The sequence below is a fragment of the Suricata suricatta genome, chromosome 14, assembly GCF_006229205.1.
Source record: "Suricata suricatta isolate VVHF042 chromosome 14, meerkat_22Aug2017_6uvM2_HiC, whole genome shotgun sequence".
Lineage (NCBI taxonomy): Eukaryota > Metazoa > Chordata > Mammalia > Carnivora > Herpestidae > Suricata > Suricata suricatta.
Window position 1 is genome coordinate 53847232 of NC_043713.1, and position 9435 is coordinate 53856666.

Sequence of the window (9435 nt, forward strand, 5' to 3'; positions counted from 1 at the left end):
TGGGGGGTTTCCGCTTGTGATTAATACGGTTGTAATTATTACCACCGTGAGGCTGAGTGGCTCTACCTTCCAAATGTATCTGGGATCCGGCATGCCCACTTGCCTCTCGGCTGCCAGCCTAGTTGAAGCCGTCATCGACCCTCTCCTGAATACATCCATATCCTTCTGAACTGCTTTTCTGCTGCTTACCCGTTTCCCATACAGCAGCCTGAGCAATCTTTTAAAATTTGCTTTTATTAGATCTTATGACTCTCCTGCTGAAAACCCCCACTGCAACTCATACAAAGTCCATACACCTTGGCCTCCTAGCCTCAGCCTCTGTCTGCCTCTTCAGGCACGCCTCCCACCGTCTCTGCTTGGCTGTGACTCAGCCACTTGGTCCGCCTGTCACTCAGTCCTGTATCTTCCTGCCTCTGGGCCTTTCCACTTGCTTTTCTCCTGCCGAGGGAGCTCTATTCCAGGTGTTCACATGCTCATGTCTTCCTCTTGTTGAGTAATCAGCCCAATCCCCTTGAAGGGGACTGCCTCACCATCTTGTTAAATTGTAGATTCAAATGTTGGAAGTTGTCAGTTGGCCATTCTCGACCTGCAAAAATGGCACCTTTATATCATTCAGCCTAATAACTCTCCCCAACCCTCCTTCATCTCATCATCACCGTGGATGTGATTTTTACTTTTAATACCAGATGTTACTTCATTTGCAATGATATGTGTATGTAGAGAGTAACACGGAATTCTACTGGAGTGTAACTTTTCTTCATTTGTGTCCACAGCACTGGGTAGGTCCTCTGCAGACATTTGTCAAGCGGATAAACAACAACAACAAAAATAACGCCAGCTTGGTCTGCCATCTTCCAGAGGATGGAGTGCCTGTATTCCGTGTTTTACTCGGACACTGTTATCTACACAGCATGCAGGTATCAATCTATGTCAGGAAGGCAAATAGGTTCCGTCTCATGTAACAACTCTTATAAGTGGGTGCTGACTATTGACAGACTGGGTTGAGAAGGATCCTGAGGCTGCAGGCAGACTAAGCAGGAAGAATACCGTGATTCGTTCACAGCAGGATCTCCTGCGGGGAAGCACTTACCCTTCTTCTTTGAGGAACTTTGTTGTATGTCCTGGGTTTTGTCAGTGCCGAGAGGGACAAAGTCTTAGCCTCCTGGGCCCCATTACAAGTTGTGGTGGTGCTTTCCTGTGTCTGTGAAGCAGCCATGTCATCTTACACGTACACCCTGAAGGCTACTTACTAGTATCCAGTGGCTTATATGTACCTTACTTGGAAAACTTCCACTAGTACTTCTGCGCTTGTTGATTTTTTTTTCTGTTTATCTGAAGACCATGAAATATTCTGACTCCTGGTAATTTTTATGTGATCCCCCAAGTTTATTTAAAAATTAGATATTTTATGCAATATGCTTTATATTATTAGGATAGGGGAAGAAGTCAGATAGGGAGATTTTTAAAAGTTAGTAAACCTCTTTAAAATTCTTAATGTTAGTTATTTTTGGGAGAGAGAGAGAAAGAGAGAGAGAGAGCAGAGTAGAGGCATAGAGAATGAGGGAGACACAGGATCTGAAGAAGGTTCCAGGCTCTTAGCTGATGTGGGGCTTGAACCCAGGAAATGAGAGATCATGACCTGAGCTGAAGTTAGATGCTTAACAAATGAACCATCCAGGTGCATCAAAAATTAGTAAGCTTCTTTAGGCAGCCGTGGTTATCTGATAGCTTTCAGAAACCACCCTTCGGTTTCCTAGAATAAAAAGTTTACAGTACAGAGGTGGAGAAAGCATGTTGTCCCATACATCCTGTTAGCTAATTATTGACTTGCATCAACTGTGGAAAAATGATACAAATCACATGATTATGTTAAAACATGGATTTAGTGGTTGGATCCATTTAAACTTTGAGTCCAATAGACACCCAGTGAAACCTCCTAGCCGTATACAACATACTCCAGACAGAAATCCCTTTAAGATTTATTTTCCACTCAATTTTGATGGCCAATTAAGTTGGGTCCAGGGAAGGAGCTACTCCCAAACATTCTGGAAACACTGCCTGGCAGGTGCGCTCTGATGCCATATTTTAAGTGAGTTGTTCCAATGCATTTCTCTGGGCTCCTGTCCAAATTCTGTCTGAATTCACATTCACTGGGACAAAGGAAGCAGATGGAAAACCTGCCTTTCTCCTGAATTTCCCTGCAGGAACTTCTGTCCTGGTCAGGTCGCCATGCATCTTCCCGCAGCTACATCACATGCCTTCCTGAGACTGAACCTCCCCTGCTCACCTCTACCTTGTGAGAGGTCTCCCTTTGTGTTCCACCTAAGATCTAACCTCGTCCAGTATTTCGCGTGATCCATTTGAATAATACAGTTCATCTCTTTCTAGTTGCTCCCTAACGCTCATTTGCCTAAGAGGGAAAAGCCTTCCCCAGCAAAATGATCTTCTTTTTCTTTGGGCTGTCTATAGACTCTCCATTTCATTTCCAGCTATATTACACTGTTATCTTGTAACATTTCTTCTGTTTGATAATTTAATGCCTGCATCTTTATGTTTATATTGGGTTTTGACTTTTCGTGTGCACATGCGTTACCCTTTGGCTAGGTTCTACGTTCTTGGAAGCAAGGGCAAGGATCATTATTTATACTCAAAACAAATGCAGATTGCTACTCATATAGATGAGTCTTTGTTAAATAGTTGCAGAAGGTAAGAAATAAAAGAAGGTAGAAACGGAATGAGGGAGAGGAGGAGGGAGGGAAAAGACGAAGAAAGGGAGGGCATGGTTGTTCCTGAAGCCCCAGAGTCTAGTACAGTGCTTGTTTTAAAACAGATGCAAAATACATCTATTGATTAATACATTTTTGATTACATATTTATTATGTAGATCATATATCTTAATGTATTTATTAATATATTTTTGATAATCTATATTTGATTAATATAGAGAACTACTCAATCTTGCCAAAGTGCTCTGAAGATGCAAATGCACTTTTGCTGCTTCCTCCTTCCACACATACAAAGTGACCGTTCCGTCTCCAAAACAAAGATTCCTAAGGATACCAATTCAAACTAAAAACCCAAGCCCTTAAAAGAAACAAAAACATAAAACTCTCATCAGTGCATGGGCTGATCTGCATTCACGAAACTTCCAGAGCTAATGAAACTCCGTCCTAGTACCGTGCACATTTCACATCGATGTTAACCACACCATCACCAATTTAGAAGTTGCTTGTCAGAGCCCAGATCTGACAACAAGGACTTTTAAAACAGGAGATCTTAGAGTGGAAAACCAAAAATTGACAATATTTTCATCAGGAATATACAAATATGTTTATTAAGGAGGAAGACCCTGTAAAACTAGTCTGAGTAGAGGAATATTCTCAACTCAGTGAACCATGCTCTCTTTTCCCCCAGTTAGGAGGTAACTGGCAGAATGAGATGCCAGTGAAAATAGAAATGGAAGCCCTCTTCAACCTCAAAATCAAGGCATCACCAGCCAGAATCACAGAGTTCCCTGAACCCAAAGGTGTTATGTGTGTGTGTGTGTGTGTGTGTGTGTACATGCAGGTTCATGTGTATTCGCTAGACTTGAAAATAAAAGCACCTGCTTTCAGGTACGTTCACTCTTTTGTAGTCTCAGGGGATGGGATTTCAGGGCCATCAAGACAAGTCAATTCAACAGTTATTGAGTGTTCAGCATGATGATCTTGAACATGGAGCATACCAAAGAAGTTTAAACCCAGTGCTTCTCTCTGTATGGGCCCCATCGATCGATATCCTTTTTTCCCCTAGAGCCATGTGCTCACACACCCACTCAAAGCAAAGTTTCCATTTCGCCTCAGTCATTTGGAGAAAACCAGCTTTACCCCCTCATTACAAAGGTACTAACTGCTCAATGCAGTCAATTTGTCAAATATATAAAAGTGTACAGGTAAAAGTTAACAACCTATAATCATATTACCAAATAAACCTGTTGTTTCTGTTGTCTACATTTTGATGTTTGCTCTTCAGTGGTTTTTAAATATGATGCCATGAGTTTCATGTAATGTTATTCTGTTTTAATACATGATGTGGCAGGATGTTTTCACTGATTGTAAACTGGGATCCTGTCTGAATTATGATTAAAACAATGGGCATCTGACCCTCAGGTGTCTGCTTTTAGGAGCTGATGTGACTGGGGATGAGTCAGTCACCATGCTTGGGCCAACTAGGAAAATGGGGAAGTGGAGAGTCTTGGGTGTGCCTGTTTGAAGCTCTGAAGAAGTCCTCTGCCCTCAGGTTAAAATAGTTCATCACCTGGTCACTTGATAACATTACAGTTTTCGTTTCACAGGTAAGCCATCTGGTATTCATTTTGTATGTGACATTGGGAGGGATTCCGTTTTCTATGTCCCCATTTAGTGAGCCAGTCTCCAAGCACTGTCCACTAAGTAACTCATCCTTCCGCAGCTGACCAGTGAGGCCACATCTGTCCCCTAAAGATAATCCTGTATGCATGTCGCATGTCTGGTTCTTCCTCTGTGCTCTCTCTTTGGCCAATTTGTCTGTTCTTATACCAATACTGTGTGTTATTATTCTTATGTCTTGATAATATCATAAGAAATCTGCTAGACAAGTTTTTACTCCTTTCTTTTTCGAAGTTGAGTTAGCTGTCCTTGGGTATGTATTCTTTCATATAAAGCTTAATTTAAGTTGGTTATGTTAAAAAACACAACTGGAAATTTGTTAAGGCTTTGAATAATTTGTGGATTAATTTGAGAGTGAATTTACATCTTTGTAATGTAAAGGACGCAGGTCTGAACCAAACTGACTCTAATCATTAGATAATAGAAGAGCACATGTTGCCCACGGCAGGAGGGACCACCCTTGTAACACCCCATCAAGAAAGGCCAGCTAATACCCTTAACATTTCTAAGGGCAGGCCTAGAAGGCTAGTCATGCCCTACATGAGGGTCCTGGATCTACTCTGTAATTGGTTAACACTCTAAATGTTCTAGTAATGATTGGATCACTGTACCTGTGTCACAATTTCCTGTAATTCCCCCTTCCCAAACCCATAAAGGCCCTGCCCAGCCTCTGTTCGGGGCTCTCAGCATGGATCCACCACGCCGGTAAAGTCTGTGAGCCCGAGTTTAGGTCCGGCGAGCCTAAACCCGTAATAAAGCCCTTTGCTTTTGCATGCGTGACTTGGTCTCCCTGGCGGTTTCTGGTTTTTGGGGACAATATTAAAAATCTGGGCATAACAGTAATATTGTATCTTCAAAGCCTGGAATGTCTCTCCATGTAGTAATCAAATCTTCTATGGCTTTGAATAAAGTTTGACAATCTTCTTTCCAAGGGTCTCATGTATTTTTGTCCAGTGTTTTATTGTAGAAATTTCAGACATACAGTGGAGCTTTTGCAATTTTATAGTGAGCACCTATATAATCACCACTTAGATCTTCCCATTACCATTTTACTTCCCTGGGGCACCTGGTGGCTCAGTCAGCTGAGTGTCTGACTCTTGATCTTGGCTCAGGTCATGATCCTAGAGTCATGGGATCAAGTCCAGCAACTCGATGAGTTGCTCCATGTTGAGCATGGAGCCTACTTGAGATTCTCTCTCTCTCCTCCCTCACTTTTGCATGCTCTCTCTCAAATTAAAAAAAATTAAAAGAAAAACATTTTACTTAACTTTTTCTCACATATTTACTCACCTCTTCATCCATTATCCCTCTTAAGTGTACATTAATCAATCTCATTTTAGGTGCATTTTAAAGTAAATCATAGACATCAGCCTAGTTCCCCATAAATATTTCAGTATCAATAGCCTCAAAAGAGTTCAGCTTACTTACAGTTTTTCTCTTGAGAACATCATTTCTACGTGAATTTCCAAATGGGCAAAACTTATCACAGTGGAAAAAAAAACACAATAGCATCGCACAGGTGTATCCTTTTGCAGAAAGATGCTTTCACACAGCATAATGTTTTCTAAGATTCAAGTACTGCTAAAACTCAGTTGCTTTAATTGTAGAGTTATTCCATTGCATGAATTTACCAGGTTTTTGTGTGTGTTTGATTTTCCATTCTCTCGTTAATGGATACTTGGGCTATTTTCGGTTTGAGGCTTTTATGAATAAAGCCACTCTGAACATTCTTGTCTTAAGTCTTTTTAGGGAACACGTTTTCATTTTTCCAGGCACAGACGGCTGGGACCTAATTGTATGTTTGGTTTTATTTTTCTTAAAAAAAAAAAAACAACAACAAAACTCCCAGGACTTCTCCCAAAGTGGTTATTTCATTTTATTTCCCCACCAAAAATTAGTGAGAGTTTTAGCTGTTCTACAACCTCAACACATTTAGTTTTGACATTTGAAAAAATATAATTAGCCAACCTGTCAGTGTGTAGTGGTATCTAACTATGGGTTTAGTTCTCATTTTCCTGACGACCAATGTCATAGAGCTCTTTCTTTTTTAAATCGAAGTGTAATTAACATTCAGTGTTATAATTATTTCAGGTGTACAATATAATGATTCAACAATTCTATACCTTATTCAGGGCTTAAATGTACCTTAATCACCTTTAACTATTTCACTTATTCCCCCACCCAGTTCCTCTCTGACAACCACCTCTCTGTTCTCCATATTTAAGAGTCTGTTTTCCTGTTTATCTCTTTTCTTTGCTCGTTTGTTTTGTTTCTTAAATTCCACACGAGTGAAATTGTATGGGGTTTGTCTTTCTCTGTCTGACTTGTTTCCCCTTAGCACAGCACACTTTAGGTCCATCCATGTTGTTGCAAGTAGCAAAATTTCACTCCTTATTGCTGAGTAATATTCTACTGTGTATGCACACCACATCGTTTTTATGCATTCATCTACCAATGGACGCTGGGTTGCCTCCATATCTTGGCTATTGTAAACAATGCTGCAATAAACATAGAGGTGCATTTATCTTTTCAAATTAGTGTTTTAGTTTTCTTTGGCTAAATACCCAGTGGTGGAATTACTGGATTATATCTTAATTCTATTTTTAATTTTTTGAGGAAACTCCATACTATTTTACACAGTGGCAGCATCAATTTGCACGGGGGTTCCTTTTGCTTTATGTCCTCACCAACACTTGCTTTTTCTTGTCTTTTTGAGTCTAGTCATTCTGATAGGTGTAAGGTGATATCTCAGTTGTAGTTTTGGTTCACATTTCCCTGATGATAAGTGATATAGACGATCTTTTCATTGTGTCTGTTGACCATCTGCATGTCTTCGGAAAAATGTCAATTTGGGTCTGATAAATGAATTCAGTAAAGTCACAGATACAAAATTAATATACAGAAATCTATTGCATTTCTCTATACTAATGATGAAGTAGCAGAAACAAATTAATAATCACATTCCCAGTTGAACATTTTCTTTCATATGCTTATTGACCATTTATGTCTCTTCTGTGGTTAAAGGTCTATTTAAATCTTTTGTCTATATTTCTTTTAATCTGGATAGGACATTTTCGCTGAGTGTAGTATTCTGAAGTATTCTAGATTAAGCTATTACCTTTCACACATCATGATAACATTGCATTTCATCTGGTTTTCCTCATTTCCAACTAAGAAATGAGGAGTTGATCTTACTGTTGGTTTTTTTGTCGTTTTTCTCTAAATGGTTTAGATTTTTCTCCTGCTCTTTGCTTTTCAGTTTTTAACTGAGTTAGATCTTTTTGTTTCGACTGAGGGTTTTTAGAACTTCTTACATTTGTAGCTTGATGTGTTCACATTTTAGAACATTTTTTGGCCAATGTCTTTTGAAGTAATCTTTCTGTCCCCATTGAAAACTAAAATTATGGCCTCTCTTTCCAATATTCTGTCAGTGCTGCTTGGCTTAGTTGGGGGTTACACTTAGGCATATGTGTGTATGTGACTGTCACCTTCCTATTCTATTGTTCTGCTTACCAGAGGCCCCTTTGTCCCTTTTGATGTTTCTGATTTCTGTTCTCTGCTGTCAGAGAGCAAGGTTTCTTTTACTTTAAATTTACCTGTTTCGCCTTTTCCCATCGTTTTTTTGTGTCATCTTGTTTTAGGCATTCTCTTGCAGATAATTTATGGTATCCGTTTGTTTCTATTAAATCCAACCTGAAAACTTCTGTCTTGTGAAATATGTGCTTAACCCATTTCTGTTGATTGATTACTATAACATTAGAAATTATTTCTGCCATTGTATCTCATTTTTCCACATATATTTTGTTCTTGTTTTCTACTTCCTTCTTTTCCTTTAGATTGCATTTCTTTGTCATGTTTTAAAAGCTAAACATTCTATTTTTGTCCTTATGTGTCCTTAAACCTAAAATTGTGTGTGATTATTTAACACTATGGATTTTTTTTAACTCAACAATATTTTCATTTTCCCACTAACTCATAAGTATTTGGGTGCATTCATGTATCTATCTGGCTTCCCCATGCCACCAGCCCTCTCCCATCAAGTCACTATTGCCTGAAATTCTGTCTGTTGGTTGTAATGGGTATTGTCTTCTTCCTGTTTTCTCTCTTGTATCAGCTCGTCACTCTCCAGAGTGCCTTGTTGGTCCTAGGGCCTGGGCTGCTGCAGCTGACGTGGAGAACGAGCAGGCAAGGATCATCTCAGCACATCTCAAGGCACAAGTGAAAATAGAACTAATTCTTCCATTTCCATGGTGTCTCACTGCCACCTCTGGTCACCTGTCCCCTACATCCATTGGCTCAAAACTACCTTCAGTTGCTCCAGAGTTTTTCTCATTTAAAAAATTTTTTAAATGTTTATTTTTGAGAGAGGGAGAGAATGAATGGGGGAGGGGCAGAGAGCAAGGGAGACACAAAGGCCATCAGCATAGAGCCCAATGTGGGGCTCAAACTCATGAACCCTGAGATCATGACCTCAGCTGAAGTCAGATGCCTAACCAATTGAGCCACCCAGGTGCCCTGAGTTTTTCTCACGTTTTAAAAGTTCCTGCTGTCCATACTTCCCCTCTAGGTTCTGTAATTTTCCTCAGGGTGATCCTGGGAAGAAGGCCAGCATCAGATGCTTAATGAGTACAGAAATCCGATGGTCTGTGTTTCTTTATAGAACAGAGCACAGCTCCTCTGGGAAAGGAAGACCTGAATAGCTTGGTTCTAGTTTTATGATTTTGAGGGTGTCAGAGAGAATGCTGTGAACAGTGCAGAATGCTCATCATAGAGGCCCCTGTAGCCATGGCAATGGTGAAGTAGCTGCTCAACTAATTTAGGGGAAGAGGAAGACAATAAGGAGATAGGAACAGAAGGATCATACTAATTTTTTTCTGAATGTGTGAGAAACTTCCAGAGAATTCCCCTCCAACAAGTGAGGGGAGCCTCACGGGGATGAATGTGGTAGGATATTTCCCCTGACGTTCTGAAGCCCAGCAGTCAGGGGAGATCAAGTTTGTGAAATTTGCATGTTCTTATATCATTAATA

General features: G+C 40.1%; 1 long non-coding RNA gene across 1 annotated transcript; it reads right to left on the reverse strand.

Annotated features, from left to right (window-relative positions):
• Window positions 1-214: 214 nt before the first annotated feature.
• LOC115277244 lies at window positions 215-9145 on the reverse strand. Its single transcript, XR_003902317.1, has 2 exons — window positions 8937-9145; window positions 215-586 (listed from the first exon to the last, which is right to left on the reverse strand). It is a non-coding gene; the product is annotated as an uncharacterized LOC115277244 (long non-coding RNA).
• Window positions 9146-9435: the final 290 nt, after the last annotated feature.